The sequence below is a fragment of the Olea europaea genome, chromosome 2, assembly GCF_002742605.1.
Source record: "Olea europaea var. sylvestris chromosome 2, O_europaea_v1, whole genome shotgun sequence".
In the NCBI taxonomy this organism is placed as follows: Eukaryota; Viridiplantae; Streptophyta; class Magnoliopsida; order Lamiales; family Oleaceae; genus Olea; species Olea europaea.
Window position 1 is genome coordinate 12,377,266 of NC_036238.1, and position 13,050 is coordinate 12,390,315.

The 13,050-nt window shown below is 31.4% G+C and overlaps 1 long non-coding RNA gene across 1 annotated transcript; it reads right to left on the minus strand.

Annotated features, from left to right (window-relative positions):
- Positions 1-8,814: 8,814 nt before the first annotated feature.
- On the minus strand, positions 8,815-10,888 carry LOC111411234. Its single transcript, XR_002705831.1, has 2 exons — positions 10,362-10,888; positions 8,815-10,201 (listed from the first exon to the last, which is right to left on the minus strand). It is a non-coding gene; the product is annotated as an uncharacterized LOC111411234 (long non-coding RNA).
- Positions 10,889-13,050: the final 2,162 nt, after the last annotated feature.

The window sequence follows — 13,050 nt, forward strand, 5'->3', positions numbered from 1 at the left end:
AACCCCAGATTTACGAAATATATATGCCAACTTTTTATGAGCTTTTCGGTTAGACCTCTGGTTTTAAAGAAGAATAATGAATTCAAATTATAAATAAATAATTTATTGTTTAACAATTAAAAGTAAATTATTTAACTACTAAAATAAGTGATTTCTTATCGTATAATTAAGAAAAAATACATTTTCAAATATTTTTAGAAACAAATATTTAACTAGACCTACTTCCAAGATGAGCCTAACGTGCACTAGTTCCTTTCTCTGTTCTGCTAACCATAGATCACAAGATTTTAAATGAAAATACAGGATTCTTCGAATTGGCTCGACTTTTAGATAAACCCCCGTTTGGTCCCCATTTTGTGAAATGAAAATGGATGAAATTTTTTTTTTTTTTTAAATATGAGTTGTTGAAAAGGAAGGAAAAATTTTCGATTTACGTATAATATTATTTTGTAGAAGATTGTATAGTTGAAAATAGGAGAGAGAAAAATGAAATAATAAGTTTGTACTATATTATTGAAGTTACGCAAAAATAAAAATACGTGGATTAAGTCTCATTTAAAAATGTTTTTCACATGTTAGACATGATCAACACAAAATGAGGTGTTAGAGATGAAATTTAAATCAATATATATAACTCCTCTCTAATAACTTAGAGCTTTTAAATGAGCCAATTTGCATGTAGGAGTTTTATTGTATTAGCCACTAGGTCATGAGATTTTATTTTATTCCGTGTGTACGAAATACTTGAGATTTCTTTAGTTGTGCTTTACTTTCATATTTGTTTTACTCTCATCATATTTAGCTTGGGATATGTTTGATGTAGAATATTTTAGAACGTAATTTGTGAAAAGTATTTAAAAAAAAAATGTGTGATCAAGTAGAAGTAAAAAGTTATGAGTTCACATGCAAAATTATTTTTTACAGAATGTATGATTGAAAATAAAATTGTAGAAAAATGAATTTTAAGGAACATATACAGCTTAAATAGATGGTCAACGAAGTAAATTCTGAAGGTCATGTGAGCTTAAATAAATGGTCAAAGAAGTTGAAGGTCATTAATGCGAAAAACCTCAATATAACCAACAAATCGTGTAAACGCCTCTTCCGTGTTATGAAATATTCAAACTTGAATACTTTAACACAACAAATTGGTCTTTCTAGATAATTTTTGTTTGCAAATTAACTAGTTGGGGGTGTGTGAGAAAGAAGTAATTTTATTTTATTTTTCTTCATTTCTTTGACTAAAATATATTTTTTATTCAATTTATCTTTAATGCTAAAACCGTTCATAACGATCAATTTGCTTTGAAAATATCAAATTGCTTAATTTAAGCATGGTTTGGTGACATTTATGACAGTGGTCTAGTAGGTTGTCGCATGGTCAAAGGTCAAGAAACGCGCAAACACGAAAATGCTGATGTTATTAATGTTTGGTGCCATTACTAAATCGACGGTCTTGGTCAATGATGCGTGCATCCTTCCTTTCTATTATTTTCTTTTCCTTTGCCTTCTTTTTGAGTTCGTTTTAACATAAAACGACCGCTACACGACTTGGAATACGCCCATTTGTCATCTTAAGATAGGTTTAAGGAGTTTTCAAGAAGCATAAAAATAAGTTTTAAGAGATTTTCTATTCTAATTTTTTAAAATACTCACTTTTCACTTTACAATAATTGTATTTAATAAGCTTCAAATTTCAATACTTTATTTATTGGATTATTCAAATTTTGATTGATCATTAACATTCAAAAATATGTTTAAAAAGAAGGAAGAAATTAATAAATGAATCTTTAAAAGAATACTAGTTCGCGTCTCGTGCGTTGCACGAATTTTATATTTATTATGTTATTATTAGTGTGGAATGTGTAGAATTTAGAAAAAGTGTTTACGAAGTTTAATGGCTTTTTTTTAAACTCCCTTCGGGATTTGTATTTTGGGTCTATTTTTTGTTACTTTCTTTTACTTGATTGCAAGAATTCGATATTTTGAGTCTTTTTTATTGAAATATTGGGTGGGTACATTAGATTCTTATAATCACATTATGTTTGAAGAATCACATGATTTTTGGGTGATGAATGTGGGTGGTCGGAAATTGGTTTATTTGGAGATTTCTACGATAAAAAAAAAATAAAAATGCTACAGTGTTATATTCACTCGTTACCTTAATGCCTGCGATGATTTTATTTTTTTTAAATGGAAAAAATCAAGATAGTGACTAAAACCGTTCCTAATCTTAACGATTATTCACCAGCAAACAGAATTCAAATTCGATTTAAATTTAACGAGATATAACCAAAACAATATTTACTAAAAAAGGAAACAATCCATAAACGAAGAAATTTGTCCAAAATTGGCCCCACTTCAGAGCAAAGCTGCTAATCTTTATTCATTGGCACGTTTTCAATCAAAATGACTAAAATTTCATTAAAATGGACAACCTCAAAATTTCTCCAAAACTCGAGAAATTGGAGTTAAGAAATGAGAAAAACGAAATAAAATTCTCCAAAAACCACGCACTCCGTGCATTCTGTGACATGGAGTGGGAGTGGCACTTCGTGCACGGATGGGGACTAATTTTTTATTTTAATTTTTTTTAAATTTTTAACAAAATAAATCTGAAACATTAAATGATTTATATTAAAAAAATGAGATTCTTTGTCAAAAATCTGGGTAGGATGAGTGCGTGTGGATTTATTTTTTATTAATATTTTTTTTTTCATAATTTTAAGTTAAAAAGACTTCATTCTATATTTACCTCTTCCGCATAATTTTGATTTTAAGATCAATAAATCATTTATTCATGGTTTTTCAGTGTATACCACGAAGGTTTGCAAGACACCATCTGCCAAAACGTGCGCGCAGTGTTTAGATCCACGACTCTTTACATCACAATTGGAATATCACCACAAATTTAAAACCAAACGGTGTAATACGACGTCTTGTTATAGGCTGGGCAAATTTTCTCAGAAAAAAAAACTATGAATGGGCGATACATGTGTGTTTGAATTATTGAATAACAAACCCCTGATGTTTATGGTCAACAAAAAAAGACTGGACCAATGGAAGCTTGACAAGTTTATGAGACTTTTTTACTTGTAATTGCATTTGTGTGTATCGAAAATGTTTGATTTTTATGTTAATCGATTTCGCTATTTCTAAATCTAATTCTATTTACTTTCTTATTTACCTACATATTTCATACACATCTCAATAACTTTTAATTATTTACAATTAAACAATACTACACCATTCCTTACTTGAAATTTCTTAATTGAAACATAATCTTTCTTCTTTGAAAAAGAAATTATTGCACTTTCATTAGGCCAATACCTATATCATTCCACCACAACATTTGTTGTATATTCAATGAACACCAAAGGCCTATATATAATTTTAATAAATATTTAATTTTAATATGCATCCATTGCACACACCCACAAAGAATGAAAAAGAAAAAGGTACCAACACGAATACTTTTAAATGAACAATTCACATATAAAGCAAGGAAAATAACTTGATCGCATTCCCTTAAATGAATTTGAGCTGTAGAACATCCACAAATTTCGAACAAAACAAGAATAAGAGCTTAAGTTCAAGACAACCAAACCTCAATCAATCTATCAAAAATAAAAAAAAGAATTTTAATTAATTTCACATTTCCTATATAACAAATCAACATCCAAGCTAAAATCATACAACACAAAAATAATAATAATAAAATAAATAAAAAAATCACATGAAAGCGGATTTCCCCTTCAAAATCATTGTAAGAAAAACCCTTTATATACTAATGTCATCACGAACTACGGAGAAGCACAACTCTTAATTCAAACATTTTCCACGCTTCCCTACAAATTATAATCAGACTAGCAAAAATAACATGATTCCGTCCATTAAGAGGCATACAAATATTTGCGCAAACGATCGAATACAAACAGAGAGAACAAAGACAATAGGTGTAAAGAGAACAAAGACAATAAGTGTAAAAATTGGAACACAAAAATCACAAATCTTAAATCTTTAGTTCTAACTCCGAAAGGAAATAACACAAATCACTAAAAACAAAATATCACATTCGAACCCTTACTCATCATCTCATTAACAAATAACAAACCAAATTTTATAGAACCTAAACCTTCGATCAAATATAGAAGACATAATTTTTTTTTTACAGAAGTCCCAAAATTTTCGCACCTTAGAAGGCTATATATCTCAAAATCCTGAAAGAAAAGAACGTACAAAAAAAAATCGTAAATAAACTAATTGGAAAACATAGATCCTAAAAGTGTACACTACATAGAAGCCAAAAAACAGTATCACGAACTACAAAATGGAAAAAAAGGAAATTTAACTGATTGGTTGGAAAGAATCAGCCCGGAAACATTGAATCAAAAACCTGAAAAATAAATACAAAAGAAATTAGTTTATAAGCAAAATAAAATAGAATAGAAAAGAAATAATATACATGGAAAAGAAAAGACCCAATAAACTTTAGAGAGAAGAAGAAATTATAGGTTATTTATGTGGTGAAAGGGAGAACCAAAAAGGCAATAACGTATAAAAATGGAGAAGATATTAAAAAGATATACGCGAATTGAGAAAGAGGGAAATTGTCACCGTAGCATGTCAGGGAAATAATTGAATAGGAAACGATTTCATTTTTGCTCACATTCGACGAAAAAAGAAAAAAAAAGCTACAATAAGACAAAATGGAAGAATCCACCGTTGCCTCTACAATACCTCCAAGATTGCCTTTTTTATATAGTAGGGATAATGAAGCAAGGGTGGAGCTAGGATTATTATTCAGTGTGGGCAAAATTTCTTTTGATGTGTTCGTATCCTTTACATGTAGGGATGTCAATTGGGTCGAGCCGGCTCGCGTCTCGTCCGCTTGGCTCGTCAAAGCTCGGCTCGTTGGCTGCTCGAGCCGAGTGGGGGGTCCCATCCAACTCACCAAGCCCGCTCGCCCACGGGTCGACTCGTCCAAAAATGTGAAAAAAAATAAAATTTTATCAATAAAATTTGAAAAATTTGCAAAAAATAAAATAAAAATTCACGAGCTCACGAGCCGCTCGTGGGCTCGGCCCACTGCCATCCCTATTTACATGCTCTAATAATTCTTTCTCAATTGTTGTCGTTATGATAAACATAGCCGTGCTCGCTTTGATTACCTATTTTTATAGAGCCATGATTTTCTCTAGCTATATCGTGTCACTTCCGTCAACTACTTTCTATGGGTCCTGTAGTGACCAAAAAAAAAAAAATGTTTTGTTTCATTTTAAAATAAAACTTCCTTGTATAACTCGAATATAATTTGGTTTATATTATTACTTCGCTACGACCCTTCCTTAAGTGTTCAAATTAAAACTTCGGTCACGATAGTAAAATTTCGTGTACTTTTTTTTTTTTTTAAAGTTTTGTAAGGTGCCGAAAATCTCGTTTAGACGACAAAAATTTATTTTGTTACATTATTATTTTTTTTACTACACATTTTTTTAATTAATTTCTACCTTAAATTTTAAATTAGATACACTTGTTATATTGTACCAAATAACCCCAAATTCGATTCCATCATCTTGAATTGTTCTTATGTTTTTTTTTCCATCCACAAAGTTTATTAACTACCCCACTTACTAAAACCTCCACTTTTTTTTATTTGTTAACTACCAATATATATATGTATGTATATATAAACTGCCATTTGATCAAATTGGGAAGTTAACGTGCATGTACTTGTCCATCCATTTAAGACTAACATTTCAAGGTCATAACCACCCCCACTCATATTATCATTTGCAACTTCCATTTTAAATGCATTGTCGATCACCACTTGATTTGAAATTTAAAATAGTAACCGTCCTTTTTGTTTTTAAAAGTCACAAGTTTATTTTGAAAACTCAAATTTAAACTCCTTTAGCCACGTTTTCTGTCCCAACTTATTTTGCCTTTTTCTCATAGACTAAAGGAAACCTCTAAATCTGAAAATTATTTGAAGAAGAGGCTTAGGGTACGCTACATTTTACTTCAAATTGGACATAAAAGGTTATTCACACTCAACGCATTTAAGGTAGGGGTGTTACAACCTTTTTGTAAGTGATGTAAGAATTATTTATTTTCGTTTTGTATTAAACGTGTTATTGTGTTACTTATGAAGTAAATGATTGAAGGTGACACTAATGACCAAAGTTGGTATTTGTGTTGCTATGTTACTCATGAAGGAAGCACTCTTTGGTGTTTCAAATAAGAGAAAGAGATTGACGGTGACACAATGACCATGGTTTGCATTTTCAAAAATATATATTATTTTACCACTTATTTTAGCGCCTTCCTTCCCGCTGAGCATTATTCATGGTACTCATTCCTACTAAAATTTCACAGGTTGATTCGAGGCATGGACATGGTTTGACATAGTGGCAAGTGCTTGGTGATTTAAAAAGTTGTCAACTTTCTAGTAAAATTTTCGGTGCGTGTAAATGTGTTTTGAATACTTAGATGACACTTTTAAAAATGTTTAGATATCTATTTCATCTAGTTTTATATGCATTGTACATCGACTATAATTTAAAAATGTTGTATTAGACTATGTATGAAATTTAAGTATTGCTGTAATGAAATTTCAGATTCTGCCCTTCTACTCAAAGTAGCATCACTTGGGCTACATTACATTTTTAGAGTGAATTTAATTGGGTTTGAAAGATTTACAAGTCTTCTAATAGCGGCCTTTGAAATTATCCAAAAATATTACCTAGAGAAAAAAGTTATGCCCGTTTTAATAAACTGCGTTGGGTTAGATTCGAATTTTATGTCCAGCATAGTCGAACAATATTTTCATGCTTTGGGTCGTATGGTATTAAATTGCAGTCGTATGGTATTAAACCCATGCGGTCGCATGGTTGCCTTCAGAAAAGTGAAAGCCATGTCTCAATTGTTCCATGCAGTCACACAAAATTATACCATGTAGTCCCATAGTTCATTCCGGTAGTGAATTTTTGGTTTTCTAATTTAAGTCAGACTCTTATGAAAATACATCTATTCACGATATTTAAACCTTAGAATGTCCTAAAAAAAAAGACATACCTCCATACCTATTTTTCTCTGGTTTTGCGCAAGAATTTCATGGAGAACTAAAAATCTTGGTGAACCTACGAAGGGATTCAGTAGGTTTTGGTGACTTCAACATCTTTTGATTCATGTAAATTGATTTTTTTCATTGTCAAACAATTCTAGGGTCTAGATTTTCTTCTCATAAATTTGTTTAGAAATTGGCTTAACTTTTATTAAGTTTTTCATGGATTCAATCATGCTTTCTCAATTAAACAACTGAAATATTTATTTGAGTTTCAATTTTAATTAATTTTATTGGTGTGATTCAATTACTACTTTATGCTCGATGTATATTGTCATTTTTTGAATCTTATTTCAATAAATAAAAATGGGAACGTATTTTAGGAAGTTTAAACTTTGGAATTACTATAGAATTAAATTAGGTTTCCATGATATATTTTTTGGTTAGGGAGTTCGGTCTAACGTCTTTAATTGAGTTATAAGAATGAATTGATGATGTTGAATGATCCAAATTGAGGGAATTACGATGCTTCACTAATTCGAACATTGATATTTAAATTTTACTTTGCTAAACAAATCCTAATCACACAATTCACGAGAACCCTAAGCTATTGAATCCTGAAAATAGTTCAACCATCTCCCCATGTAATTGACACCTCAAAGCTGTGCTAATTACCGCGCTATTCTTGGGGCATAATCAGAATTGTTCGAGCTCTAATCAGAATTGTTCGAGTTCATATAAGAATGAGCCAATCACCAAAAAAGGGTATATAAGTCAAGAGAGCTCGATTCAACTTGGCATGACCAATGTGGTCCACAAGCCAAATGACACAACCAAGCCTAGGATTTAAACGTGATCAAATATGCCTACATCTACGTTGACGATAAGAATGAGATAAAAAAAAAAAAAAAAAAAGTTAAAGATACAAGTGTGATAATAAGTAATGGTTATGGATATCTGCTGTAGTAATATGTTGATTAATTATAATTACGAATAAATATATTTATACCACAATTTTTTTATAGAGTAATGATATTTGTCCAGACTCAAAGAAAGGGAAAAAATAGACTGATTTGGTGATTCTATAATTTCAACAAAATAGAGTAAAAATGACTTGTGGTAAAATATATTCACACCACAATTTTTAATACCTAGACTACATTGTAATTGCACAAAAAGTTCATAAAATCTACATATTATATCCTTTCTGTCTCAAACTTTTTTTTAACACATTATTATTGTCAAATTAACATAAATTTTTCTAATTGTGGTTTCTCTTCAATATTTTTTTTTTTTAAGATAGAGTAAAAATATTATTTATCCATTGCATTTTAAATAAGTAAAATATATAATAATACAACAATGCGATTAAATATTTGATTTTCATTTTAAAGAAAATATTTTTGGATGAAAATCATGATTAAAGACAATGTTTTTTGATCAATAAAATGTTAAAAATAAGAATAGGCTGAAGAAAAAATGTTAAGGATATATAAATGTGATAATGATTAAAAGTTTATCATCTTTAATGTAATTGAAATGTGGTATGAATATAATCTATGTTATATTTTTTAAATAAGCCAAAAAAATAAATACCAAATTAAGATGACTTATTTGTCCCTTATTTTAAAGCACGCTAACAATAATTTCAAATAAAAATATTAACTGAGAACAATGTAACTAGTTAATAGAGATTTAAGGATAAGAATATGATAAAAAAAAATGTGTATGGGATAAAGATAAGAATATGATAGAAAAAATTTATGAATATATATGTAACAATGAACAAAGGTCAAGGATAATTAAATATATAATGAGAAATGTGGTGTAAAACTATCGCTATCACTACTATATTAAAAGAGAGAAAGATGCATGTACTGTTCATTTGTGAACCCTTGTCGTGATAGCCACAATTGTTGATAGATGAAATTGTGGCGTGTAATTATGGGATTAACAAGGTAATGCTCCATTGTCAAGCCGATTCCACTAAGTTGTGTTTGTCATGTGACTAGCTCTTGCACACAGCTAATGCCCGCTCCAAGAAGCATCTCCACTTGCAGGTCTGTGACAACTGTAGTTTGGAGCCGTTTTTGTAAGGTGTGTCATCGACAACTTGGTGTTGTGCTAGGAGTGCAATTGGGATGCCTATGGTAGCTGCAACATGTCCGCCTCTCATGATCGGGTTCCGATCAAAGAATTTTCGAGTTGTCCATCGGCACTAGAATTGGCATTGGATCGGGGATCGGAAACTAAGGACAAGAAACCGTTGAGTTTGACTTCGGGTTCGAACTTGGAATGATGGGTAGGTGGTTGAAAGCTTGGATAAGTAAGGACAGTTTGTCTAACTCGGTGATGCAGCACAGTGGCAAATCCAGGATTGGAACTCAGCTAGGGCGAACGTTGACCATCGACAATCAACGTCCATAATAACGAGGATGTTTATTAATAATATTCAATTAAATAATAGTAAAAATTCTTCAATCTATAAGTAAATGTACTGAAACTTAAAAATCTACATGAAAATACAATTCAATACAATCTGAAATAATAGTACACAAAAAATACATGATACAATTTGATTCCAACTCCTTAATTTAGTAGTATAAGTAAAAATATTCAAATCCCTCAACTCCTTATACTAATTCAATTAACTGACGGGAATTTCTCCATCTTAATCAATTATCTTCGATCTATTGAGTTAAAATCATCAAGCAATCCACATGTTGCTTATTCTACCAAATTAGTGCCAATTCCAATCCCTAAATTCTCTCAACCCTCTACAATGTTGTCTTCATTCAATTCACACAGAATTCGTGCTATCTAAAGAAGTGATTCTATCCAAATTCAAAATCCCTAAATATCACATACTGCAATTTTACTTTTATTCCTATTGTTATTTTTCATAACTCATAAAAAATAAATCATAACTCATAAATAATAAATCAAGAATAAATTAAGTGAACAAAAATAAAAAAGGAGGGGGGGAGAGAGAGAGGCACTCATAATTAGTGTAAGAGTCTAAGACTGGAGGTTGGAGAGGTCAGCAACGACTTGTCGGCAAGCTACAGTATTGACTTCTGAATTCGCACTTCACAAATCGTGGGGAAGAAGGAGAATTGGAGAAGGGTTTCCTGTCTGCAATTATATGGGCAATCAATAATGGATTTTCAATTAAAGATATATATTGACATATATCAATGGATTGGGCCTAATATTTTCAAAAAATAAGAAAGGCCCATCATCCTAAACAAAAGGGTCGAAACAGAGAGAGAGAGAGAGAGAGAGAGAGAATAACCCAATTCAGTCGTCTTCTTTCTTCCACAATTTCCATCCCTGCAACTGCAAGACTGTCGCCTGACAACTATTTAAAATTTCGATAGAGCAGCACGTACGGTTGTTTAGGTGAATCTAGCTAGGGCGGCCTTCCCAGCTCGCCACCACTTAGATCTGCCACTGATGCTGCACGATTTGATTCTGCTGAACTGTAATTCAATAGTTTACTCGATTTGTGGTAGAGATATGATAAAGAAGGGAAGTCGTGATTTTAAAGCAATTACTGGAGTTGTATAATTAGGAATTGTCTGCGCAGGTCGAGACGGCTGTGGAGAGGTTGTTCAGCCAAGTACATTGAGGTACACGAGAATAAAAATAAGGAATACTAGGGGCAACAATAAGAGAAGCATCAGCATCCGAAAGAGGAAGTGATCATGATATGGGATACAAGCAGCACATCAGATCATGGCGCACATGTTTTTTTCCCCCCCACAAAAATGTTATCTTTTTTTGTTTTTACAATTAATATTTAGACTTTCCTGTCATGTTGACTAATAATGGACATATTATGGTTATGTTGACCCAACAAAATCCCAGCCACCTCCCCCTCCTCGTAGACATCACCTGCGTATTGAAATACCCTATTAGGAGGCAAATGCTACCAATTGAGTAAAACGTCCGACGATCATTTGCTCTCCAACGGTCAAATGGGAGAAAAAGAGTGTAAGAGACGGAAGAAGGAGTTTGGCTAGGCTTGTAATACTTATCTTTTGTGAAATAAGTTCAGCTATATATAGGAGGAAAATTGGGCCATAAGAGATAATGGGCCGGACTAGTCTAGTCCCTAAGATGTTACTTGATTAATTAGCTCGATACAATTGAATAATCAATGTCGAGTCTATGAATATAGGCTCTCCATCATGTATATGTCACATAATATATAGATATAACAATATACAAGTTAGATTATTGCTAGATAGTTAGTGGACATGGGATCATCTTTAGATTGAATGGCTTGATAAAGTTCATTTTTTTAGGTTTTTGAAGGTCTATACGTAAGTAATTAGAGATTGGTCATGAATTAATGTACTACTATAATGTTAATGGCCTTCCTTTTGGCATTTTAGATCAGAACAATGCTTTTTGGAAGATATTTTCAACATATTTTGTCATCAAATACTAAATAAGATATGTGAGGGGATCAAAGGAACAATGGTTTTTCTTGCCAGTTAAAGATTGCTCTTTCTTTTCTCTTCCCCCTCTCTTCCAAATAATTGTCACATATCACTTGTCATTTGGATTTGTTCCATCACTTTTTATTCCTTTTTTTGGTTGAAATTAGTTTACTCAGTTTTATGTTAGATTGAGGAGATCCAAGATGTGTTTTTGTCTCATCAACCTGAGTTTACATTTTCACTATTCCACGAAGGTTGTAAAATTGAATCTTTTGGGAAAAATAAACGTGCATCAATTATATCTAAATAACATACCTTTTACATACATAATATTAGACACAATTTGACTTACCGAAGCTAAATACGTAAAGTAGAAATGAGAAATGCAAGAATATGAATTTGGTCGAGACAAGATTTTGACTCTTTCTCCTTAAAACGATAATATCGCACACAAGTATTGACGGTTTTTTAGCATTCATCTACGTAATTTACCAACAAGTTAAGTATTTAAGTGACTTAAATTTGCTTTAATTTTTCATTCACCAAATAACAATTTTCACTTAAATAATTAAGAATTTGTCAAAATCAATTTTATATATGAAGTTTCAATAATCCTGCATATGAATGAAAATTAATGCAAATGCTAAAGAGAGTTCAAGTGAAAAGCTATTGCATCTGGATAGGTACCTTATAGGTTTGAACTTTCCGTACTTGGCTAATTAGTGAATCCGATGTCTTGAATTGTCAGTCGTTGATGTAAATCAAGATAATAGTAATCACACAATAACCTTCATAACATTTTTGAGTTCTCACTGTTGTGTTCATTTTGACCCTGAACAACTCTTGAGGTTTTATAAGTGCCTTAGAGAATTCAAACCTTGAAACATTCTCGTAGAAGCGCCCCCACTTCACACTTATATAGGTGATCCTTTGTTAAGAGTATCTATCATACCCTACTTGGTTTGTCCAAGATATAGAAATCATTAAAAGTATAATTTAAACAAAAACTTTTTGAATATAGCACTTTTCTTATCATAGGAATGACTAAGAGTTAATTCCAAGTGCTCATTAAGAGTTAATTCCAAGTGCTCATTGAATCTTCATAAATTAATTTTCCCATTGAACTAAGATTTTGGGATCTCTAGTCAACAAATTTGGGTTACCACTAAAAAAATCCTTATGCAGTAGGCTTTAAGCACATTTCCCTCGATATGCAATATACTTCATCTCTCGATAAATATTTTCTTAGTGGATCCATGAGTTTACACTAATTGAGATCAGCTGCTTTATAATATTATGTCTACAACATATATCTTGACTTACCATTGACAAACTCTGTATCTTATTAATAATAGTTAGCAATCACAATAATTCATTTAATAGATATAAGTAGTCACCAACTTAGAAATCCTTCCATAAAGGCATCAACCCACATGCTTTTATCTAGCTTTATCTAAAGCTATAGATTTTCCAATCGACAATTTATTTGCAGGATTTGTAGCATACATCACTGAATTGGCCTTTCCCAAAGCCTAG